The 26,895-nt window shown below is 37.4% G+C and overlaps 2 protein-coding genes across 4 annotated transcripts in view; one reads left to right on the top strand and one right to left on the bottom strand.

The window, feature by feature from the left end:
- Positions 1 to 9,980, bottom strand: part of SHPRH (SNF2 histone linker PHD RING helicase) — an 87,667-nt gene extending 77,687 nt beyond the window's left edge. Inside the window, exon 1 of one of the 2 annotated variants that reach the window (XM_007171339.2) lies at positions 9,795 to 9,980. The gene's annotated coding sequence lies outside the window, so the exon portion shown is untranslated. Of the gene's footprint in view, positions 1 to 9,385; positions 9,500 to 9,794 lie in introns of those variants that run through there. The other variant, XM_007171340.2, reaches the window with a different exon arrangement.
- A 2,773-nt stretch (positions 9,981 to 12,753) lies between these two features.
- Positions 12,754 to 26,895, top strand: part of GRM1 (glutamate metabotropic receptor 1) — a 406,154-nt gene continuing 392,012 nt past the window's right edge. For both annotated transcript variants that reach the window (XM_057528228.1, XM_007171344.2), the window contains exon 1: positions 12,754 to 12,921. The gene's annotated coding sequence lies outside the window, so the exon portion shown is untranslated. The remainder of the gene's footprint in view (positions 12,922 to 26,895) is intronic.

The raw sequence follows: 26,895 nt of genomic DNA, 5'->3' as shown, positions 1-26,895 counted from the left end.
AGAGAGGATTTTAGTATTAAAATACTCCCAGATGAGAAATTCAGCATAGAAAAATAATCCCACACATAACATGAAATCTTCAGAGACACACATAAAGTAATGGATAATTTTTTTTTTTTTTTAATTTATTTATTTAATTAATTAATTTATTTATTTTTGGCTGTGCTGGGTCTTCGGTTCGTGCGAGGGCTTTCTCCAGTTGCGGCAAGCGGGGGCCACTCTTCATCGCGGTGCGGGGACCGCTCTTCATCGCGGTGCGCGGGCCTTTCACCACCGCGGCCCCTCCCGTTGCGGGGCACAGGCTCCAGACGCGCAGGCTCAGCAGCTGTGGCTCACGGGCCCAGCCGCTCCGCGGCATGTGGGATCTTCCCAGACCAGGGCTCGAACCCGTGCCTCCTGCATTAGCAGGCAGATTCTCAACCACTGCGCCACCAGGGAAGCCCTGGATAATTTTTTTAATAAGTCAAATATGGCTTTGGAACACATTGACTATAATCTCATGTATCATACAAATTCTAATGGTCTTATTGGTCTTTTACAGATAAATTTAATACAGATAATTTGTTGTTTAAAATAAAATAAATTCTAAAAATACATTTAAGGAGCAGCATGACAGTAAGGTAGATCTCTCAGATATCCTGGAAATGCTTATTTGAAAACTTTTAGTAACATTTAGATTCATATCATCACCATAGAATTTCAATTTTGTTTTATAATCCCAAAGAGTTAACAAAACTTCATTTGACTCTTACATAACTTAAAAATCCCTAAAAATATATCTTCTTTTTCAAAAGAGGAAGATGAAAACATAGAAATGTATTTCTTTTTGTGAATCAGCATATAAAAAGAATAAGAGAGATAGCTGGGCAAGAAATAAGGTGGTGATGGTAACCAGGGGAAATAAGGCAGAGACAATAAAAGAAGAAAACTTAAAAATATAGGGAAAAAAGAAAAGAAAGCTTTGTCATCTCAAAAGAGGAAACTGGGCTAAAAGCAGCCTATATAAGGTAGGCCCTAAACTACATTTCCCAAAAGAATAGCCAATTCCTATACGTAGCATAAAACAACTCAGAGAAGTTAAATCACAAAGTCATAATGATGGTTGGCGCCTATTCCAATTTATTCCAACCATGTAGCTGGGGGAAAAAAAAAGGATGTATAAACAAAATTTGTCTTCAAGTGCAGTTTAAGAAATATTCTCAGAAAAGGGAACCCTCTTGCACTGTTAGTGGGAATGTAAATTGATACAGCCACTATGGAGAACAGTATGGAGGTTCCTTAAAAAACTAAAAATAGAAGTACCATACAACCTAGCAATCCCACTACTGGGCATATACCCTGAGAAAACCATAATTCAAAAAGAGTCATGTACCAAAATGTTCATTGCAGCTCTATTTACAATAGCCAGGACATGGAAGCAACCTAAGTGTCCATCAACAGATGAATGGATAAAGAAGATGTGGCACATATAGACAATGGAATATTACTCAGCCATAAAAAGAAACGAAACTGTGTTATTTGTAGTGAGGTGGATGGACCTAGAGTCTGTCATACAGAATGAAGTTAAGTCAGAAAGAGAAAAACAAATACCGTATGGTAACACATATATATGGAATCAAAAAAAAAATGGTTCTGAAGAACCTAGGGGCAGGACAGGAATAAAGACGCAGACATAGAGAATGGGCATGAGGAAATGGGGAGGGGGAAGGATAAGCTGGGACGAAGTGAGAGTGTCATGGACATATATACACTACCAAATGTAAAATAGATAGCTAGTGGGAAGCAGCTGCATAGCACAGGGAGATCAGCTCGGTGCTTTGTGACCACCTTGAGGGGTGGGGTAGGGAGGATGGGAGGGAGACGCAAGAGGGAGGACATATGGGGATATATGCATATGTATAGCTGATTCACTTTGTTATAAAGCAGAAACTAACACACCATTGTAAAGCAATTATACTCCAATAAAGATGTTAAAAATATATATATAACATATATAGAAAAACAAAAAAAAGAAATATTCTCAGTAATTCCATTTTTAAATAAAATCCAGTCAGGTATTCGCTGAGTCCCCAGTAAGTATTCAACACCGTGCTGTATTTGAGGAGAGGATATAAAAGAAGTATAGATCAAACCATGGTCTTTAATTCAGTACAGACGACAAACTGAGCACACAGAGCAGTCTATATCCCTCTACCTCCACTAACTCCCCATCCTTAATTACTCTGCTCCAAATCTAGCCCTCTTTAAGATAATACAAAACAAGAGGAAATCTCAGCTGACCAGAAACTTTGAGGTATTCCTAAAGAATGATACAGAGGGAATCAGACTGGAAAGCTGAGTGACAGCGTGAATGTATTAGCACAAAAGATGGGAGCATCATCAAGAGGGCTGCCGTGCTCAGTGGTGGGGGACCTGGTGTGGAACCCAAAGCGAGTCCAGGGCGACAGCACAGATAATAGTAGAACAATAAAGCGGGAACCCACAGGCCCTTACCTGCCCTATTTTTCCCAAAGGCAAGGTAGCTGTGATGGGGGTATCTATTTTCTGGTGAGAGTGGTGCCTAAACCAGAAAGATGTCCTTTGCCACTGACTAAAGAAAAAAAGGCAGATGGCAATGGACTCTGCCTATATGGAGTTCTCACCAATCTCCCATCCTCACTGAATACAACAGAAAACAAGTCTTACGTCTGCTTCTGAGCCCCCCCTTAAGCAAACTGTACAAGCAGAGACGATGAAAGGTAAAGTGGGGAATCTGAACCTCAAAGATGAGTTCACAATCAACAAACATGAAGGGATCTCCAACAGGAGAATAAATGAACAAAGAAACTTTCACCCAAACAGATGGAGCAATCTGAATAAGAACTTTATAAAACAGTCAACATCATTACATCCTCAGGGAGATAACATATTGTTTTCATGAAACAGAATCAGGAAGTCATAACACAAAAAGGTGGCTATTAAAAAAACTGACTGGCAATTTTAGGAAAGCAAATTATATTACTGGATATTTTTGATCCGCAGTTGGCTGAATCTGTGGATGCAGAATCTGCAGACATGGAGGGCTGACTGTATCTTTAAAGAAATGAAGGTGAAAAAAATGACAAAAGCCAAGAGAATTCACTTGCAGACCCACATTTACAAGAAATGTTAAAGGAAGTCCTCACGAAGGAAAATGATATTAGATGGAAATCTGGACCTACACAATGGAATAAAAAGCACTGTGAATGAAAAATATGTGCATATGTGTCTTTTTCTCTTGTTTTTACAGTTCTTTAAAAGATGACTTAAAAAAATTTTTATTCTGAAAATTGTCAAGTCTACATAAAAAGAGAGAAAATAGCTTAGTAGTATAATCATAGAGATATACATACTATGTACTATGTTTATGGACTGGAAGACTCAAGATGCCGAAATGTTAATTCCTCGATATTGATCTACAGAGTCAAAGTAATCCCATTCGAAATCCCAACAGGCCTTTTTTTTTTTTTTTTTTGTAGATACTGACAAGCTGATTCCCAAGAACTAGAAGAGTCAAAATAATTTTGAAAAAGAAGAGTAAAGTTGAAAGATTTAACAATGACTCCAGGACTTACACTGACAGTAATCAAAACAGTGTGGTAATGATATAAAGATAGACATATAGACCAATGGAACAAAATAAAGTGTCCTGTAACAGACCCACATGGCATGGTCAATTGATTTTTGAAAGAAATTCAAAGGCAATTAATGGGGAAAGAATATCCCTTTTAATAGATACCTCTATGCAAAAAAAAAAAAAGAACCTTGATCTTTACCTCCCCACACACACAAAAACTAACTTGAAATGGATCATAAACTGAAATATAAAAGCTAAAACTGTAAGGCTTCCAGAAGAAAACTGAAGAGAAAATCTAAGTGACAGTGGATTAGGCCAAAAAAAAAAAAAAAATTTTAAATAGGACACAAGAAGCAGAGACTATAAGAAAATGATAAATTAGGCTTTAATGAAATTAAATACTTTGGCTCTTCAAAAGATATTGTTATGAAAATGACAGGGGAAGCTGCGAATGGGAAACAATATTAGTAAAACAAATACCTGATGAAAGATTTCTATGTGGAATATATAAACAACTCTTGCAAATCAATAGTAAGAAAAACAACCTTATTAAAAAAATGGACACAAATTTTGAACAGTTGTTTCACCAAAGAGGATCTATACGTTGCAAATACTGTAAGCACATGAAAATATCTTCACCATCATCAGTCATTAAGGCATTTCAAAGTCAACCCATAAACCACAATGAGAAACTACATATCCAGTAGAATGATTAAAATTTAAAAGACTGAGGATGTAGAAGAACTAGAACTGAACTCTCCAGCATTCCAACAGGAAAAGTCTGTCAATTTCTTACAAAATTGAATATACATTTTCTGTACAGCCTATTAATCCCACTCATAGGCGTTTACCTAAGAGAAATAAAAACACAGAATCATAAAAAAGACTTAAACTTGAATTTTTAAATAGCAGTTTTATTAATAAAAGCCTACAACTGGAAACAACCCAAATGTCCATCACCTGATGAATGGATAAACAAATGGAATACTACTCATGATAAACTATTGATAACAACATGGATGAATTTTTAACACATTATACTAAGTGAAGGAAGCCAGAAGTGAAAGACTACACAGTGTATGATTCCATTTATATGAGATTCTAGAAAAAGTAAAAATCTAGTGATAGAAAGCAGATTAGTGGTTACCAGGGGCCAGGAAGTGGTAAGAGGTGACTGACAGCAAAGAAGCAGAAGGGAAACCTTTGGGGTAACAGAAATGTTCTACTGGTGATCACATGATTGTACACATTTGTCAAAATTCACCAAATTGTATATGTAAAATTGTTGAATTTTATTGCATGTAATTTACCTTAATAAAACTAATTTAAAAAGCAGGACTTCCCTGGTGGTGCAGTGGTTTAGAATCCGCCCGCCAATGCAGGGGACACGGGCTCGATTCCTGGCCCGGGAAGATCCCACATGCCGTGGAGCAACTAAGCCCGTGCGTCACAACTACTGAGCCTCCGCTCTAGAGCCCGCGAGCCACAACTACTGAAGCCCGCGTGCCTAGAGCCCCTGCTCCGCAACAAAAGAAGCCACCACAATGAGAAGCCCGCGCACGGCAACGAAGAGTAGCCCCCGTTCGCCGCAACTAGAGAAAGCCCACGCGCTGCAAGGAAGACCCAACGCAGCCAAAAAAAAAAAACCAAAAAACAAAAAACTAATTTAAAAAGCAAAGACAAAAAGTAGGTGCAGAAGTGATTTAAAAACTGTAAGAGAATATTAAGAATAGCTTTATTCTAATAAACTTGAAAAATCTAGATAAAATGTGTAATTTACTAACAAAATGTAATGAATAAAACTGGTCCAATAAACAGAAGATCTGAATAGAACAATAACCATAAAATAAACAAATAATATTACTTATCTACCTAAGATCTACCTCATTTCCTTTTTGACAGAACCTTTTTCTTATTTAGGAACACGTTGGCCTTGTGACTTAAAAGAAGAGTGGTTTCCTCCGTAGTCTCAAGGAAGTTGTTTGTGCAGTCCAATAAGGATGCCACTAGCTTCCTGTGGCTATTTAACTTTAAGCTAAAAAAAGATTTGAACTCGGCTCTTCATTCTCACTAACCATACTTCAAGAGCTCAAAAGCCATATGTGACTAGTGGCTACTGTACTGGACAGTGTAAATATATAGAACATTCTCATAATTGCAAAATGTCTATCAAACATTGCTGGTCTAAGTCAATCATGAGAATTCCACTCCCTCAACCAGTGCTTGGTTTATGAATATGCAGGTGGTGATCTATCTCTGACTATAGTTAACTACTTCTCAAGCATCTTATCGCCTCTATTATCTTGGATAAGAGATCAGAATCATATAGGGAGCCCTTAGTAACCTAAGTGCTTATCTGTGTCCGGTTCTCCTCAGAGCACAGGCTGGAATACTGGAATTGGGTCACTCTGCTGAAGTTAGGCTATTCCAGTTTATCAGTTAGCTACTGTCATAAATATGCTGTATAACGCGCCACCCAAAGCTCTGCCTTGAGACAGCAGTCATTTATTCTCACAGATGTGCAGGTTAGCTGAGGGCTGGCTGAGCTAGGCTAGGTTTCGGGAGAAGTGGCCCGGCTCTGCTTAATGTAGTCCTCATCCTTCTCCTGGGACCAGAAAAAAAACCCCAGGAATGTTCTTATGGCAGTGACTGAGGTGTAAGAGTACCAATCCAACCAAACAGGTATTTTTCTGTATTTGGTCAAGGTAAAACCACTAAGGTTCCACGGGCCAAAGCAAGTCACATGGATGGACTCAAAGTCAAGAGGTGGGGACATATATTACACTTCTTTATGGGTGGAACCGCTCATGGTAAAGAGCGTGGATATGAGGTAGGGGATGGGGAGGGAACTGGGCCAGTTACACAATCTATCACACCCATCACAGTAATATTAGTAACATTGTAATTATGGAATCATTAACTCTAAAAGCCCCCAAAGCAACTGGCTAAAGTGTCTCACATCTGCAAAGCAATCTGGTTTACAGGAGAGAATGTGGGCTTTGAAGTCCTATCAATAGATTCTAATTCTAGCCTTGGCACGTACAAATTATCTAGCCTCTGTGTATGTACAAGAGCACAGCAACAGAAATTTTGCATATATTCAGTAAGTGGTAGTTGCTATTATCATCACCCTGAGAACACTATAAACTATATTTTACAATAACCAAACTTTAAAGTGGCAGGATGGGGGACTATAGATCAGCGTGTTTCAAATTTGACTTACATTAGAATCACCTGGAGGAAATTTTAAAAATCCTGATGCCTGGTACTACCCCAGCCAATTAAATTATAATCTCTGGGGCAGGGCCCAGGCACTACCTCCATTATTTTTTAGGCTCCCTAGGTGATTCCAGCATGCAGCCAGGTTTGAGAAACCTCGTTATTGTTAGCCAGCTGCATACTAAAATCCACTTCTTTCTTTCCAAAGTATAGTATAGATGGGAAATGTCTGCTCAACTGGTGCTGCATCTCTAGTAATCCATGACCAGTTTTAGCCAATCAATTGCGAAGAGAGGGTAATATGTGCCCTTTGTCTTACAACAGTCTTGTAATAGAGATATTATTGAATCAGAACACATTACTTCAACTCTCTGTTCTTTTCTCTGGTAAGGCTCATCCAGTATCTTTTAAGTGATATATACCACTATAATTTGCATATTCTTTCAGATGTTTGCTTCCAATCTGATTCTTCTAATATTATAGAAGTATTTGTCAATTACAATGATAAGTTGAAGAAAAATAAAGACCAGGATTTCTAGCAAGGCTCTCGTTTTGTTCAGTTCTCTACTGAGCAAACATTCATTATCTGCCTTCCCTCCACCCCATCATCCTGTTTTGGTTGACTCTTTTTCTAGCAGATCCTTATCTAGGGATAACTCTTGAACCAAAGAAGATAATATTTGATCAAAGCTACTTATAACCATAATGTTAACTGGTAGCTAATAAGTCAAGTACTGGTAAAATTCCATATATCTCCAATCATTTTCCAATTCTAAATCCTTCTCCTTGTTTTCTTCATACCAGATGAATATCATCTTTGATGATTCTGCTTCTTCTTCCTCTCCCTTAAATATCAGTGTTTGGGTATAACATGATTATATGCAGCTTTCTATATGGACCACATTTTTACTGTCCCTCACTTAGATGTAAAAAGCCTTTTGCTTGAAATGCCCTTTCATGCTTTTCTGCCTATCGCTGTCCTAATCTCCCCACCCATGACCAGGTATGCTGAGTTAAGGGCCTCTCCTCCTTGATCCCAACTGCCACAGTGTTCTTAACTGTTTGACTTTGAACTGCTTGAAAGCTGGGCAGGAATAGTATCCTATTCAGCATTGTACTCCCAATGCCAGGTCAGTGTCAGGATGGAAATGATATACAAAGTAGTGTGAACCAAAGATCTCTAATTCCCTGAATACCCTCTCTCTTTTTAAGGACCTAGTATAGTACTTTACTCATATTTCTTTTTGGAAAAATCTCTCTTAACCATATTCTAAAAGACTATAGGTAGTGTGAAACTACTCCTTACTATTTCTGGCCCAGAATGAGACAGAGAAAACTGACCTGTATCTTTAACAGAAAACAAAGATAGATTGCTAGAAGAGTAAACATAAACTGTTAAGTTACTAAGACAATACAACAAATGGATATCAATTAAACTTATTCAGGTTCTTTCCTCTCCAAATTATTAGCTCTTCATTAAAAGACACATACCAATCCTGAATTACCACAAATCCATGGCAGGCCTGGGTTTAGGCTATTAGGGGAACAAAAAGTATATACATTTGAGATATTGCTGTCCAAGGTTAGCCTTATGCAAGTGAAGCCCAATCACTACTGATAACTGAAAAGTTCTCAGTGACCTAGCATTACCACAATCTTCTTCTGCAGTGATAATCCCAGTAGGCTGAGAGTATTTTCATCCACTGAACTCCAGAACATATGTTAGTCACAGATACTTAGAAAATGCCCTCATAAGATTTTTCACCAGCAGATTGTTTCCCCCAAATCTTTCTAGCCTGAACTCTTAATAAAAGATTTGTTTTAATAATCCTGTAAGTACAGTTCTTTAGGCTGGACAAGAAGAGGATATATATACATATATATAGCATCCTTCAAAACTAAACTATTTTATTCTCAACTGCCAGCTTATTGGCTAAGTGGACCTTGTAAACTCCAGGAAGTGCCAGCTTTTGCAGTACAGGAACACTTATCCCACAACTGTTCACTAACACACTGCTTCCAGCATGATTACTGATCATAAATCAACTAGTCTTTTTGGTGACAGTACAGATACTATGGATCATTTCAATTCATGGGAGTTTCATCATTCTTGCTATCACCCAACCGAATAGTAAAAAATAGCTTTAATGACTTTAAAATTATTATTTTTTTGTTCCGTTAAAGCCACAAGTTAATTTAAACACAAGTAGCAAAACACCAAACATCTAGGATTTTTACCTCATGGCTAATGTCAAGTCACTTAGAAAAAAAGACACAAGCTTAATGGTCATTATTTAATAATACTGTTTATCTGACAGTGACCGTCAATCATCAGAAAACACATCTTGGTTCTGGAAACTAGCAACTACCACGGAGTCAAAGTGTACAACGTGCACTGGTGGTTTTGAATGCAAATGTAATTAATATGACTCCAGAGGCAACTGAGAACTTTCAGACTAACTTGGCCTCGGCCTCCCCTTTACTACATTACAACTCCGCCCACCAAGAAGCTAGGCAGCTGCCCAGTTCCAAGTCTCCAGGGGCATATCTGCGGCGAATAGTGATACCCACTCAGTTTTCTTCCGAAAGACTCAAAAGCGGTTCGAGGAGTCTGAGGAGGGCTGTCAGCGCCGATCGCTCCCAGCAGGCCGGGCAAACAAGCTGCCGCGAGGCGGAGGAGCGCGATCACAGCCCCCGGGGCGCTCGAACAAGACACTGCAAGCCCCAGCCCCCGGGGAGAAGCACAGCCTCCTTTCCCACGGCCCCACGTCGTCCCGGGGGAGCCGCGGCGGTCCACGGGCCCACACGTCTGGGATGGGGAAGGGTCGGGGGGACTCGCGCTGCGGCTCCCTCTCAGCCTTTTAGTTTCCCGGACTCCAGAAACAACAGAGTCCTCCCTCCCTGGGACCTCCGTCTCTGTGCAGAGACGCCTTCCGTCCCCGACCTCTGACCCCTCACCCTCCATCACCCAAGCGCCTACCTAGACTCGTTCTCCAAGCCCCTAGAGCTTCTCTGCACCAAGGCCCGGGGCCCTCTAATGCCCCCGCAGGTCCCGGGCACGCATTCGCCACCCAGCGAACATCCGCCTGAGGTGGGCACGCGCGATTTAGGCTGGCGTGTGTTGCGGTTCCTGGGGGGCCCAGAAACCACAGCTCCTAGGTGCCGGGCGCGCGCTGGAGCGTGGGGTCAAGGTGAACGCGCACGTAGGAGCGCCCCGCCCCCTTTGTCCGGCAGTGGCTTCATGAGTGTCTTCTGCGCAAGTCCACAAGGTTAGAGACTCTCGAAAGACACGGTGGAAGTCTCGCGATAGCTCGACACCAAGACATTGGAGAATACAGGATTGGCTGGAACCTCTAAGGAGGAGGCGGGGCTCTAAGCGGATTTAGAAGTGAGCGGGGTTCCCGGCTGAAGGGGCGAGGCTCCCTGCGGAAGGGAGTGGGACCAGCTCGAAGCGAGTGATATATGTAAGAGTTGTGGCTTTAATAAAAAGACAGAAGAGAATTCTGCAAATGCACCTTTTAAATTGTTTCCAGAAAGCAGCCACTAATTAGTTACGGATGAAGCTTATCTCCCTCAGAAAAGTGATTTTAAAAGACTTTCCAGGGAGATGTGAGTAAATATTTTAAGATGAGGAAAAAACTACACGTATTGTGCTGAAGCTGGCCTTCCAATATCTTAGTCTTTCTCCTTCTCTTCACTGAGTGGTAGCCGCTTTTCTTGGAGGTAGGCTTATGCCTAGATAACTGGCATAACTGAGAGGCTTCGGGGCCAAGAGCCTGAAAAATAACCCTCAGGAACATGGGGTACTCAATGATTGAGTACCTAATAAGTGCTCAGCATTATGCTGTGGAGTGGCGTCTTGGCCTGTGTGATCACAGAAGGACAAAAGTAAGTTCTTGCCTATGGGAGCATCCGTTAGCTGCGGAGATAGTCCAGAGTGGTCCATATTCTTTAGACCTCTAAAATAGCCTAAGAGAAGCCATTTGCATAAACGAAACCACGTAGAATTCAGTGGAAATCAGTGACCTTATCCAAGTCTTCATAAGGCAAGTTGAAAAAGAAGTGCTAGTGCTGGAGCAGTAGGCAAGCATAGTCCCTCTTCGTTGGAGAACTGATCCTTTTACTAAGTATTGATACAAGACATAATGGAGCCTTTCTTTTGGAAGTGTAATTTGAAACTCCGTATTTAAACGTTTATTGTGCTGTAAAAGGTTATCTTTGATAGTTTTATGTCACATTTCACCATTGGAGCAGAAAATTAAGCTCATAATTTGACGGAGTTCAGCTGGTACCAGGCAGAAATATTTAAAAATAAGCACAGCATCATTTCATCTTTGTTCAGCTTGATCAGGGTAATTAATCTCTACAGACGTTATTGTTATCTTGTACAAAATATTAAATTATAGATCCAGTTGTGTGTCTGGAGATGTAATTTCACCTACAGAGATGGAGTTCTATACAGTATCCTGTGCTTACAATTAAATAAAATTCTTCCTCTTGAATTTTCCAATGGTGTGTTCAATCCTGTATTTGCAAAGTGCCCTGTGTAGTCTTTGAAAAGTTCTCTATGGAGTAATGTTTTTTCATATTAGAATCACCAGAGCTAATGCTCATTTTTGCACCTTAGCATTCTGGAAGCTCCCAGCTGTGAAATAGCTGTTCACCCCTGACAACACTCAGTTCACCCACCCATTAGATGCTAAAGATCTAATAGCATTCCTCAAGTGGGAATCAGTTGATCAGACATCAACCAATCAGGGAACCACTTAGTGTACATAGAGTTCAACTGCTTCTTCTTGAAACTGTAAATGTAGCTGAAGTCAGACCGCTTGCTTCCTTGTGTGGTCCACTAGGCCAAAGCTATAGATCCAGTTCCTTTTGGGGACAGTAGCTTTATTTTAACCTTGCCCCTAACTCAGGTCATCAATTTTAGAAAAGAATGTTATAAGTTGTTCTCGAGAAGGAATGGTTGAGAGGGAGTAAATGTAAATTTAACTCCCTTTGGAGGCAGAAAAGCATGACTGATGATTTAGGAGTAGAACTTTGTTTTGCAAAGCCCTTTCATGTTCGTTTTTCCATTTGATCCTAAAATGATAATATGAGATATTTAAATTTTTCATTTAAAGAGGAATCTGTGACTCAGAGAAATTTGGTGATTTGCCACAGTTTAGCTCTCAGAGAACAAGAGAATCTAGAATTCCTCTGGATTCTCTGTCTAGGCTATTTCCTCTTATTACTAAGTCATGTTGTCTATCAAATAAAAATGAACAAATTTTCACCAAACTTTCTAGGTTGCCATGGGAAAAATGAAGGCAAGTAGTGTGTAGTTACTTGATGACACAGGGCAGTGTATATCAACAACAAGGATCATTGAGACCCAGCACTCCTTAATAGAAAGATCATTAATAAAATTGCTTGAGAAGTTTATTCCATATTCTACTTATATTTGCCTGCTCTGTGGAAGTGAAGTTGATAGCCACTCAGTGTGATTGAGGCTTGCCAAAGATGACTTTTTGCCAAAAGTGACTTTTTGTTTCCATTTTCCTTACTACCAATCTGTCTTAGGATTGCTTTTCCTCCTCCTGACAAAATGAAAATATTAAGGTCAAAGTCACTATTTCAGAATGAATCACAATGTCCAAAGCCATTGTTAAAGTGTGTGTAGTACTAACAGTGAGAGGAAGAAACATTGTCTTGGAAAATTGGTGCTAGTAGAGGTGATCAGCTGTGTTGAAGTGAATGAGTGCCAGGTCAAACACACAAGAAATGGTATCATAGGGACTGGGCATGCTTTGCTGTAGCTTGACCACGTTGGGGAGCAGGAGGTGTGTGACTTGAACACAATGTTTAGAACTTCACAGTTTTTGCTCAGGCTAGTTATGGATAGGTTTAACTGTTAACTTTCAATTTAATTTTTCCTTGGTGATTTGCAGGTCAAATTTATTTCAAAGTCCAAAGTTTGTTCTGTCTACCCTGCTGCAAGCTCAACCTGCAAACTGAAAACTCTGCCTCTCCTAATTTGAAAAGCAAAATTTGGAATCTGTACATAAAATGCTGCATTGGACATGAACTTAGGACATAAGGAAACGGGAATTCACCATTTCTTTGTAAGTACTTGTTTTGGGTGTTAATAAAGCAATGCTTGTAAATTAGGTAAGCACAAGGAGAAAGTTGAAGTTGGGTCTGTTGGGTAAGGAAAGATATGAGATTATGGTCAGTGTTTATCAATGAAGACAATATAATCTGTATCCTTGGTACCCTTCTGAGTCCCTCCCCACCTCCATTCCCAATTGTTACTTTTCCTAATTGCATTTTTTTCCAGCTGATTTTGTCAATATGGCCTCTGAGCATTAAGGAATAGTAATATTGTAGATAAGTCTCTCGATGCTTATGACTTAAGTAATATTTATTACTTAAATTATTTATTACTTAAATAATTATTTATTTAATTATTACTTAACTTACTTGCAATTCTGACAAAAATAGAAGTGAAATACTTTTTGAATATTTAAAAGGTTTCTAACATGTGTCATTTTAAAGTACAAATGTGATGTAGCACTTTCAGAATGAATCTAAAATCTCAAGGAAGGTTAATCATAGTAGTGTTAGCATAAAATGATGCTTGCCAGAGGATAAAGAACCTTTCTGAAGCTTCCATCCACTAGAAGGTTAGGTTAGCACCACTCTCAGACATCAGCACTGGTGTACTTTTTAGGTCAATTTTGGAGACAATGGCAAAATTAGGTATGAGTTTCACTTCCTTTAAATCCTGTAAATTTGCTGAATTCCTCTTTGGGCTCTTAAACTTAAATACTTTACGTACTGCATGATAGTAGTATATAATGATCAAGTATGTCCATGTGCCATAAATTCCCCTCTTGACTATGAGCTCCTGAGAGTCAATTTTTAAAAACCAAACCAAATCCATCCAACCATCTCAGGTAACTCTAGTGAAACCAATTTAAAGACAGATATTTGGAAACCACTTGAGCAAATGACCTCCAGCTTATGAACTAATTGATTCCCGGATGCTTAAAAAACAAGTGTATGTAAATCAAATCCTTATTTCCCATATGCATAATGTTGTAAACTGGGACACCAATCCTGGAAACCACTTCATACCTTAAAAATACCAAAATTACCTTCACAAGCATTAACTCAAAATAGGTCACAGATCTGAATATAAAATACAGAACTATAAAATTCCTAGAGGATAACACAGAAGAAAACCTAGATGGCCTTGGGTATGGTGATGATGGTACTTTTAGATAATATACCAAAGGCATGATCCATGAAAAAAAATTGATGAGCTGAACTTCATTAAAATGAAAATAATCTGCTCTGCAAAAGACAATATCAAGAGAATTAGAAGACAAGACACATACTGGGAGAAAATATTTGCAAAGGACTCATCTGGTAAAGGACTGTAACTACAATCATTAGTTAAGGGATACACAAGATAAAAAGATGTAAGATGTAACTTCTAAAACATAAAAAATTGTTGGGTGGGGGAGAGCAAAAATGTAGAGCTTTAGAATGTTATCAGCCTTAAGTTCTTACCAACTTAACGTAGACTGTTACAGATGTAAGTTGTTATATGTAAGCCTCATGGTAACCACAAAGCAAAAACTTATAGTAGATACACAAAACTTAAAGAGAAAGGATTTTAAACATACCACTAAACAAAGTTAGCAAATTACAAAGGAAGAGAGCAAGAGAAGAAGAAAGGAATAGAGAGGAACTATAAAACAACCAGAAAACAATAACAAAATGACAATAAGTAAATACCTATCAGTAACTTCTTTAAATATAAATGTACTAAATTCCTCAGTCAAAAGACATAAAGTGGCTTAATGGATAAAAGGCAAGACCCATCTGTATGCTGCCTACTAGACACTCACTTCAGCTATAAGGAAACACACAGACTGAAAATGAAAGGATGGAAAAAGCTATTCTATGCAAATGGAAACCAAAAGAAAGCTGAGGTAGCCATACTTATATCAGACAAAATAGATTTTAAAACAAAGACTATAATAAGAGACAAAAAAGGGCATTACATAATGATAAAGGGATCAATCCAACAAGGGGATTTAACATTTGTAAATATTTATACACCCAACATAGGAGCACCTAAACATATAAAGCATATATTAACAGACTAAAGGGAGAAATAGCAATACAATAATTTATATCAATGGATAAATCATCTAGACAGAATATCATTACGGAGACATCAGCCTTAAATGACACATTAGATCAGATGAACTTAACAGAAATACACAGAACATTCCATCCAAAAGCAACAGAATACACATTCTTCTAAAGTGCATATGAAACATTATCCATAAGTGATCCTATCTTAGGCCACACAACAATTCTTAATAAACTTAAGAAGATTGAAATCATATCAGGCATCTTTTCCCACCACAGAGGTGGGAAATCAATTACAAGAAGAAAACTGGAAAATTTACAAATAAGTGAAGATTAAACAACATGCTGCTGAACAACCAATGAGTTAAAGAAGAAATGAAAAGATAAATTAAAAAAAAATACCCTGAGACAAGTGAAAATGGAAATACAACATACCAAAATATATGGGATGCAGCAAAAGCAGTTCTTAGAGGGAAGTTCATAGAGATAAATGCCTACATCAAGAAACAAGAAAAATCTCAAACAACCTAGTAATAATATATAATAATTATATCAAGGTATAATAAGTATTTAATATAATTGTATAATAATCTCAATAGATGCAGAAAAAGCATTTGACAAAGTTCAACATCCTTTGATGATTAAAGCTCTCAAAAAAATATGTATAGAAGGAATTTACCATAACACAAAATAGGCCATAAGCCATATGTGAAAAGCCCACAGCTAATATCATATTCAGTGAGGAAAAAATAAAAACTTTCTCTTGAATATCTGGTACAAGGCAATAATGCCCACTCTCACCACTTCTATTCAGCATAGTACTGGAAGTCCTAGCCAGAGCAATGAGATAAGAAAAGAGAAATAAAAGGCATCCAAATTGGAAAAGAAGTAAAATTATCCCTATTTGCAGATGATATAATTATATATGTAGAAAACCCTAAAGACTCAACCAACAAAACCTGTTAGAGCTAAAAAATGAATTCGGTAAAGTTGAAAGATACAAAATCAACATAAATACAAAAATCAGTCATGTTTCTATATACAAACAATAAACTGTCTGAAAGGGAAATTAAGGAAACAATTCTATTCACAATAGCAACAAAAATAATAAAATACTTAGGAATAAACTTAACAAAAGACATAGACTTATACACTGAAAATTATGAAACATTGATGATGGAAATTAAAGAAGACACAGATAAATGGAAAGACATCTTATGTTCATGAATTGGAAGAATTCATAAAATGTCCATACTACCCAAAGCCATCTGTAGATTCAATGCAACCCCTATCAAAACCCCAATGACATTCTTTACAGAAGTAGTAAAAACAATACCAATATTCATATGGAACCCCAAAAGAATCTTGAGAAGGAAAAGCAAAGCTGGAGGTATCATACTTACTGATTTCAAACTTTATTACAAAGCTATATCAAAACAGTATGGTACTGGCATAAGAAAGGCTCTCTCAGAATAGAGAGCCCAGAATTAAATCCACACATTTGCAGTCAGCCGATCTTTGGCAAGGATGCTAATTACCCATAATGAGGAAAGTATAGTCTCTTCAATAAATGTTGGGAGAACTGGATATCCCCATGGACCCTTCTCTCACACCATCTACAAAAACCAATTCAAAGCAGATTAAAGGAATAAACATAATTCTCGAAACTGCAAAACTACCAGATTAAAACATAGAGAAAAAGCTTCTTCACATTATTCTGGGCAATGATGTTTTTGGATATGACACCAAAAGCCCAGGAACAAAAGCAAAAACAGACAATGAGATTTGTCTGTTTTTCTTTGAGATTGCATCAAACTAAAATGTTTCTGCACAACAAAGGAACCAATCAACAGAGTGGAAAAGCAACCTACAGAATGGGAGAAAATATTTGCAAACAATATAACTGTTAAGGGGTTAATACCTGAAATATATAAATAACTCAATCAGTTAAACAGCAAAAACAAGCAAACAATAAAAACCAAAAATAAACCCGATTAAAAAATGGGCTAAGCGCATAGCACAGGGAGATCAGCTTGGTGCTTTGTGACCACCTAGAGGGGTGGGATAGGGAGGGTGGGAGGGAGGGAGATGCAAGAGGGAAGCAATATGGGGACATATGTATATGTATAACTGATTCACTTTGTTATAAAGCAGAGACTAACACACCATTGTAAAGCAATTATACTCTAATAAAGATGTTTAAAAAAAAAAATGGGCTAAGGACCTGAATAGATACTTATCAAAAGAGCACATACAAATGGCCAGCAGGTATACGGATGAAGGGGTGCTCAACATCACTAATCATCAGAGAAGTGGAAATCAAACCTACAATGAGATATTACCTCAAACTTGTTAGAATGGCTATTATCAAAAATACAAAAGAGATGTTGGCAAGGATATAGAGAAAAAGGAACCCTGGTACACTGTTGGTGGGAATGTAAATTAGTACAGCCATTATGGAAAACAGCTTGTAAATTCCTCAGAAAGTTAAAAATAGAGCTAACATATGATCTGGCAATCTCATATCTGGTTATATAACCAAAGGAAATGAAATCAGTATCTTGAAGAGATATCTGCACTTCTATAGGGTTCATTGCAGCATTCTGCACAATATTCAATACATAGAAACAACCTAAAGTGTTCATCAATGGATGAGTGGATAAAGAAAATGTGAATATATATATATAGTTCAGCCTTAAAAGAAAAGAAAATCCTGCCATTTGCAACATGGACAAACCTGGAGAACGTTGTGCTAAGTGAAATAAGCCAGACTCAGAAAGACAAACTACTACATGATGTCATTTATCTGTGGAAGCTAAAACATTTGAACTCATAAAAGCAGAAAAGTAGAAAGGTATTTGCCAGGGGCTGGGGGATGGGAGAAATGGGGAGATGTTCAAATGGTACACATATTCAGTTATGCAGGATGAATAGGTTCTGGAGATCTAATGTACAGCATGTGACCATAGTTAATAATATTGTATTGTATACCTGCAGTTTGCTAGAAGAGTTGATCCTAAGTGTTCTCACTACAAAAAATATAATGACCATGTGAGGTTATGGATATGTTAATTAACTTGATTGTAGTAATCATGTTACAATGTACATGTATATTAAATCATCAAGTTGGATGCCTTAAATATATACAAGTTATATTTGTCAATACCTCAATGAAGCTGAAAAAGGTGGTAATTGAGAAATTTCAACAGTTTGAACTACCCTCATCAAAAAATGATTCATTTGTAATCAAATAGGTATTATATATCTCATTGTATTATTTTGATCCTTTGAAAGGCAATTATCCATGTAGGAGAAATTCTTAGCCAAACAACATTACAATAGCTAGAATGCTTTGTGTGTCCCAAATATTTTTAACAAATGTGGGTTTTCTAGATTTTGTTTGACAAGGGGTGGGAGGAATGTCACCTGTTCTACCAGAAACCAATACAGGAGTCCTGTTGCTTTAATGCCTATTTCTCCTGTGCAGAATATTTGTTCAATTTTTTCCAGTTAAATTTAATATATGAAAATCAACTTGAAAAGCATAAATGTGTATCATTAAGGAGGGTAATTCATAATGGATATACTGGCAGAAATGAAATATTTAATTAAACATTGAAAATAAATCCAAATCATCAGTGAGTATTACCCTGATTACAAAAGAGTCATCTTCTTATGCAAAATAGAATATTTATGAATGTGTGTTTTCAGTCGTTTTGAATACAGATATGTATTTGGAAAACTCTTCAGATTTATCGAAGTTCCTCTGCCCTAAAGAACCAGTTTTGGTTAAGTTTTTTATCATCCTCATCCCTTTTACAGTGCAAGCTTAAAGAGATGTAATATTTCTATAGTGACTGCTGGCTATATAGTCATTAGAAAATTCAAAATACTGAAATGAATGATGGAAAAAATATGTTTGTATATGTAAATAAATCTCGCTTTTAGTTTCTCTGTACTATATGCTTTATTTTCTAATTAGATAAATATATAACTACATGGAAGCTGCAAAAAATGTTTCATTGCTATTATGTCATAAGGGTCTCTTTGCTATTTTAGAGTGTGTTTTTAAAACCTGGTATGTTAAAATCTTTTGTGGCAAGTATCAAAATATTGGTTTAGACAGATTTCCTAACTTAGTCTGAACTTCTCTTTATAATTTAATATCCTTCCATTTCTTGGAGAAACATGAGTGCTTTTCTACTGTAGGATAAGTCTCATAGGAAAATGATCACCCACATTTTGAAGGAAAATGCTGTGGCTTGGTAGAGACCCTGCCTGAAAATTATAGTAAGCTTTGCTAGTTTGAATGAGGTTTTAAATAGTGCACAGAAAAGGTAAAAATACAGACCAAATTCTGTACAGAGTTGACTTCTCTGCTACCTTATTGCTATATAATGCAAAGGAAAATTTATGAAGTCTGTGAGGCAGTTGTACCCTAGGCAGATATAGTAGAAGCACTAACAATATGAGAATAACTTAAAAGATATAGAAACCAACTCTCCACTCCTCCATGTCTAAAATATCCATTCACAGTTGCTTTGGTACTTGAAAGTATATAATTAGATATTTATTTCTTTGGATAAAGATATTACATATGCAGGAATTTTTTTTTTACTTTATATATGATACATTCTGTTCAGCAAATATTTTACAGAGTTTTATGTCAAATGCTTTACAAATTGTGGGAATATAAAGTTGAGTGAGATAGAGTCCTTGTCAATTCTCTCACTGTCTAGTAAGAAAAGAAAGCTGTGTTAAGATTAGTGTAATGAACTTTTGTATGCGCTATGATAGAGTGCTGATTATTGTGAGGGCATAAGTGAGCGAATGACAAACTATTGGGATGGTTAGAAACTGCTGAGGATAATCGAGTGTTGGGTAATTGAGTGTTGAAGGATTAATAGGTATGTTCCAGGTAGATGAGGAGATAAGGTATCCTCAGTAAAAAGAGTCTCTTGAGTATGAAGGCTTGGAGGTGGATTTTTTGAAGAAATTGTAGGCTGTTGCACATAGGTGGAATGAAGGGTGAAAGTGAATACATGGTAAGGGAAGAGCAAGAAGTGAATTAAAATGGGGGAGTAGCCAAGGGTTTGATTATGGGAACATTTTATACCTTGATAAGGCCCTTGGAATTTATTCCATTATCAATATGGGGGGCATAGAATGATTTTAATCAGGGAAATTATATGGTCAGATTTGTGTAATAGATAATTCTCCTTATGCTGTGGGGGACAGAACGGATGGGAAGACTCTGGAGACAGAGATTATTAGAACATCATTGCAACTAGTGAGCCCAAATATGGTAAGGAATTGGACTAAGGCAGTATCAGGAGGAATGGAGAGGAGAGGAGCAATCTGTGAGTCAGGTAGTGCCTTTAATAGAGATAAGGAGTACATCAGCAGGTAGATAAGGAGTACATCAGTAGGTAGAGTGTGGAGAAAAAGGTGATTTCAGTTTGGGTCTTGCTGAGTTTCAGATGCCTGTGGATGGAATGCACAAAAGGGGCACTTGATTTTGACAAGTTGAATAATTAAATGAATGATCACATGAGAATAGGACTAGAGAAAAAGTCTGGCCTGGAGATGGAGGTGAGCACACAGGTGGTAGATGAAGTCAAGGGAAAGGATAAAATCACTCAGAGACCGCTTGTAAAGCAGGAGGAGATGAAGGCCAAGAATAGAGCCCTGGGGAACACCACCATTTAAAGAGCAAGTATAAGAGAAAGAGCTGAAAGGGAGACTTAGAACACGTGGGCTGAGTTGTAAGATGGAACACCCAGAAAGCATAAAGTCATAGAAACCGAGTGAGGAGAGAGTTTTAATATTGAGGGGAACAAATGCTGAAGAGAAATCAAGTATCAGAAAACGAAAAAGATTCTATGGGTCTCTCAGGAGGTCATTAGTGACTTTTGCTTGAGGAGTTTAAGTAGTAATGAGGGGGGACTTGCTTGCAGTAGGGTGAAGAGTGAATGAGAGGTGAAGAGAAGTGGTCATTCAATGTAGATTTTCTTTCTAGGAGGCGGTTGTGAGTGGAGAGAAATGTAGGAGGAGGTGAAGAAGAATCTAGGGTCAAATTTTTCTTTACTTTTTAATTGCTTATCTTCCTTATTTTTAACAGCTTTCCTGAGGCATAACTGACATATAAACATTGTATATGTTCAAGGTGTACACCTTATAATAATTCTTGCCTTGTGTTTGATGTCCATTCCCACCTTTAACACCACTGTCTTCCCAAACAGGGATCCATTCTGCTTACTCATTCTGTTCCTCCAGCAAACCTACCCAAAACAAGCACTGAACTAGGAACCAGGAGACCTGGATTCTGGTCTCGTCTTGCCCCAATGAGCTTTATGATCCTGGACAAGTCACTTAATTTCTATGACTTTCAGGTTACTTATTTTTAAATCATAACAGCTGAAAAGACCCTTTCCATCTCCGTCTTTCTATATGTCTTTGACCACTCTTGCATACAAAGGTGTAAACATACTTGTTAATTGATAACTTAAATGGCATCTGTTTTCAGGATCATTTGTATTGTAGTAGTATTTAAAACCTTTAAGAAAAGTTCAAACAATTTAAATTCCAGACACAAACAAGAGGTGGGGGATTTTGGAGGGCATTGTACTTCCCTGGTACTTGGAAATCATGCCACATAGACACCTTTTCCATGTATAGAACTCACCCTTACTGATTATATTGTTTAAGATGAGAAGCTAGCTAAGAAACAATAACCAAAATTTGTTCCAGGCCGTGGTAATGAGGCAACTTTTAAACCCTGCTGGTAGTAACAGTTGATTACAACTCCATCCTTTCAGAAATTCCTTGTCAAGCCCCCAATCTTAGAGTCATCTATGATTCATTTTTTAAAAATTCCACTCCACATTCATTCCTTCAGAAAATCCTATTGGCTCTACTTAATAATCTTATTGACTCTATCCAGAGGCTGACCATTTCTCACTATCTCTATTGCTACCGGCCTGGTCTAATTCAGCCACTATTATCTTTTGTCTGTATTATTGCACTAGTTTCCTAACTGGTCTCAGTACTTCCACACTTGCCTCTCTATAGAATATTCTTCTCAAAGTAGTCAGAGTAATCTTATTAAATCATAAGTCAGATCATGTCACTTCTCTGCTCAAAACTGTTCAATGGCTCCCCTATTTCATGCAGAATAGAAACCAAATTCCTTACAATGGCTTGCAAGGCTCTGTATAAACTGTTCCCCATTTGGTTTCTGACCTCATCCCCTACTGTTTTCTCCCTCATTCACTTTGTTCCAGCCAGAAAGACATCCTTATGTGTCTTCAGTCACACCAAGAACCCTCAAACCTCAGGGCATTTCACTGGATGCTTCCTCTGCTTGGAACATTCATACATATCTTCAAGGCTCACTCTCTCACCTCCTTCAAATATTTGTTCAAATGTCACCTTCTCAATAGGCCTGACTATCCCATTTAAAATTAAATCTTACTTTCTGGTCTCCAATTTACACTTCTGTACCCTAATCTGCAGTTCTATTTTCCCTAGGGTACTTGTGACATATATAATTTACTAGTTCATTATGTTTAATATTTATTTTGTTTCTTCTTGGTAGAAGGAAATCAGAGATTTTTTTGTGTAGTTCACTGATCTATCCCAAATCACTTAGAAAAGTGCCTGGTATGTGGTAGGCACTCAATAAATATCAATTGTTGTTGAATTGACAATAATAACATCAACAGTGACTATTATGGTCTGAATGTTTATGTGCCCCCCACAAATCCATATTTTGAAATTTAACCCCCTAGGTAATGGTATTAGGAGATGGGGCCTTTGGGGCGTGATTAGGTCATAAGTGTAGGGGTCTCATGAATGGAATTATTGCCCTTATGAAAGAGGCTCTGCTTAGATCTCTTACTGCTCCTTCTACGTGAGGATACAAACAAAGTTTGTAACCTAGGAAAGGGCCCTCACCTGGCTGTGCTGGTTCCCTGATTTCAGACTTCCAGACTCCAGAACCTTTAGAAATAAATTTCTATTGTTTATAAACTACCCAGTCTTTTGTATTTTATTATAGCAGCCTGAACAGACTAAGACAATGGCCACCTATATTTACGTAGCAACTTAGAGTTTTGAAAATATATTTATTTTCGGGAGGCTGTAATAAATATGGCAATGGCGTGGGGCTCCTCCTAATGAAACCTTGTCAGCTAGATTAGTATGAGATTCACCAGGGAAAGCAGAGCCTTAAGGAACTGGGAAAGAAGGTATATACAACACATATGATAAGCAGCGACCCTGCAAAGTCCATTATGCTCAGCTGCCTTTGTGAGAGTGGCCAGTTGAATTAATGATTTGTTGGTTGGGGCTATAGAAAATAGAAAGTATTGTTCCAGAGGTGAGGTAAAGAAGCCATTAAAAAATGAACATTGCCTAAGTCACAATTTCATCTGTATCTGTCTCTTTTAGAGCATTATAATCAGAGAATATTGTGTTTGGTTGGCTAAGACACCAGTTAAGAAACAGAAAAATTTGTTTACTTTTCAAGTTATTCCCAGATTTGTGTATATGTGGTTTATACATTGTGGATACAATGGGGAAAAATACCATGCAAGCAATGAGAATAGATATACTGGAAGACTAGGGCCTTTCTTTTGAAATGTGCACATTTAGTCTGTGATACACAGCTTAATGATTCCCTAGTGGTAACAGAAGAAAATCCCAAACGAATTTTGTTTTTGAAATATTAACAAATTTAGCTTAAGAATAGTAGCATCAAAAATATCTGTCTTACATAACTTGTGGGAAACAAAGCTGCTTGAACCTGCATAAGCAAACAAGTATTTTATTTCTCCCTGAAAAATCAAATCTCCAACCAGAAAATAACCATTTACTTTTAGCTGCAGTAACTAGACTATAAAGCAACTAAAGGACCGGTATACCTCCCTTGGGCAGAAAGAGAAAGAGGCTGTATTTGTAAATTCTACTTATGGTTATCTATCTCATTTAATTAGTTAAGTAAAATTAAATAAACATGATTTTGTAACTGGAACATATGTTGTGATAGGAAGATTAAATATAAAAGAATTAGATTTCAGGATATAGGAATATGCAACTCTGTTTCTAAAGTAAATCTGGAATTAAAAGTTGTATAAAAAAAATAAAAAATAAAATTAAAAAAATAAAATAAAAAAAAGAAAAATAAAGTTGTATAGTTGTCTAGAAAGATATTAATTATGTATTTAAATAAATAGAATATGGAAAATAACACAAGTTGAAAATATGTCATTAATATAATGAATTACCAACTCTATTGTTCTTGTTACATGCATGATAGGCTAAATTTAATTTTTAAAAAGATTTTCCTTGCAAAAATATGCGTGATATAAAACTGTTCTTGTAAGCTCTTCTAAAAGACTTTAGTGAAATTACCTGTTCAGCAAATAATAGTAGAAATTAGTGTCACATAGCAGTTTCTCCCAAGTTTAACCATCTATATCTCTGCCAAGACAGATGTTCAAATTATGGGGATTCTTTTTATGTCATATATTTACTTAGTTAGTCTAACTCTGATTTTTCCATTTGTGACACTCTTTAGAACTTTATTTCATTTTTTACTGACTCTCTAGCTCCAGCTACAGGAACTAGACACTTGATAGGAACTGTTTAGTTATTTTTAAAGGAAAATTATTTTTTATTTCCAGTCCCTTGAAATCACAGCTATTGAAGATAATGAGACCAGTGAGTAATTATTCCAGAAAGCAATATTTAACCTCTCATACTGGTAGAGAGATTGTCATCAAGGTAGAGTGTGTTTACATGTCCTAATATCTGGGAGGAAATTATCTGGAGGTAAATATAATTTTTTAATGAAAAATGCATGGCCGTTAATAATTTAACTGTACATTTTTTTTTTTTTTAATTTTATAGCTACTTTATTTATTTATTTCTTTATTTTTGGCTGTGTTGGGTCTTCGGTTCGTGCGAGGGCTTTCTCTAGTTACGGCAAGTGGGGGCCACTCTTCATCGCGGTGCAGGGACCGCTCTTCATCGCGGTGCGCGGGCCTCTCACTATCGCGGCCCCTCCCGCTGCGGGGCACAGGCTCCAGACGCGCAGGCTCAGCAGTTGTGGCTCACGGGCCCAGCTGCTCCGTGGCATGCGGGATCTTCCCAGACCAGGGCTCGAACCCGTGTCCCCTGCATTAGCAGGCAGATTCTCAACCACTGCGCCACCAGGGAAGCCCTAACTGTACATTTTTAAAGCATTAATTTTATCAGTTGGGAAGGAATTTATATGCAGTTAGAAGAATTCCTGATGCATTGTGGCTTCTATAACAAAGGCAAGAAATCTGGAAGAAGATAATGACAGGTTGTGTATAGCAGCTCAAGGATAACATTTCACTTTGTTAACATCTCCATGCTCTCTCGGTGGCCTTCCAGACATCGTCTCAAGACGGCTGCAGTAGCTGCAGGCACCAAAACCACACAACCAGTATCCTGAGTAGAAAGGGCCAGGGACATAAAAATTTCTTCTTGCAAAGTCTATCTTTTTATATGGGGACAAAAATTTTCCCCAAAGTCTCTTAGTAGACTTATGTCTTGTTGAGCATAACTATTGTGATATGGCCACCTCTATCTCCAAGAAATTTGCGAAGAAATATTTAATGAAGGAAAGTGGGATAATAGGATTTCTGTGACTAGTTGTTATTAATCATGGGTCATTTTCTAGGGCTAGCAAAAGACTTACCTTCCCTGAGATGAAGGAATCTTAGCTGGCTACCTGAATACAACTAAGATTCTGTTAGGGAAGACTTGACAAGATATGGAATAAGATTTTTCCTGATGTTCTGCAATTATGGCTAACACCCAAAGCTGGCAGTAAAAACAAAAAGTATTACACCTATTGCAATCTATACCTATAAGCAATTGGGGCTGGCCATCATCCTTGGGTTTGTATGTCAAGTACACGGTTGTGGTCATATCTGTGCTATAGTGTGTGTCTGTTTATATAAGTATAGAGGTATGTACAAATTACTTAGTAGTTATGAACTCAAAACAGAAAATAGAAAACTTATATTAAAGGACAGCAAATATTTGAAACAAGTAAAGGTCAATACTAAAAGCCAGGCATCAAGAAATATAACTGTGTGGAAAATTGATGCAGTTGATAGGATATCAGTGTTACACTGATACAGTCCAGGAACTTTACTCATGGAGTAAGCATTATTCTTATGGAGCATATATTCTCCTTATTTACTTGCTGTGAATCAATCACAGATTTTACTTTGAGTTTTCTAGAAGCCAGTGCAAAGCAGAAGCATATTTTGATATGTGATTCAAGGCAATATAATGTAGGAGTTAGTTACTTGCTTAAAATATGGTCATCACTTAACACAAAGACCAGAAAGAGATGTCACCTAAGTGTCTCAAAAGAACACTTGTACTACAGAAACAATATCCTCATTATCATCCTTACTGAAGAGCCAATGATGAGTTTCCTAAGGTGCTATAAAAAATGAAAATGTAGATGAAATAGAGCAGCAATAGCCATTTTGATTACAAAAATAAGTGTATCACCTAAGACAAACATACTATTTTTCAGGGGGATCTATTAGGATTTTTCTCATGGCTCCTGATTTTATGTTTGAATGCCAGGGTTATCTGAGATTGAGGAGATCACAAGTAAATTTGGCATTTCCATTGTAGTTTCCTCTCCTGAAGGGGAGCAATGTGTGTTGTTAACATAATGTATAATCTAATTTGGGAAGAAACAAAGCTCAACTGGCTTTTATTCAGAGTTAAATACTCACTTGTTTGTTATTTCTAGTTCTTAAAGCTCAAGATAGAGACTCCCCTGGTGGCGCAGTGGTTAAGAATCCACCTGCCAATGCAGGGACACAGGTTCGTGCCCTGGTCTGGGGAGATCCCACATGCCACAGAGCAACTAA

The sequence above is a fragment of the Balaenoptera acutorostrata genome, chromosome 14, assembly GCF_949987535.1.
Source record: "Balaenoptera acutorostrata chromosome 14, mBalAcu1.1, whole genome shotgun sequence".
In the NCBI taxonomy this organism is placed as follows: Eukaryota; Metazoa; Chordata; class Mammalia; order Artiodactyla; family Balaenopteridae; genus Balaenoptera; species Balaenoptera acutorostrata.
Note: the sequence above shows the minus strand (reverse complement) of the source record. Positions and strands in the feature narration are given on the sequence as shown.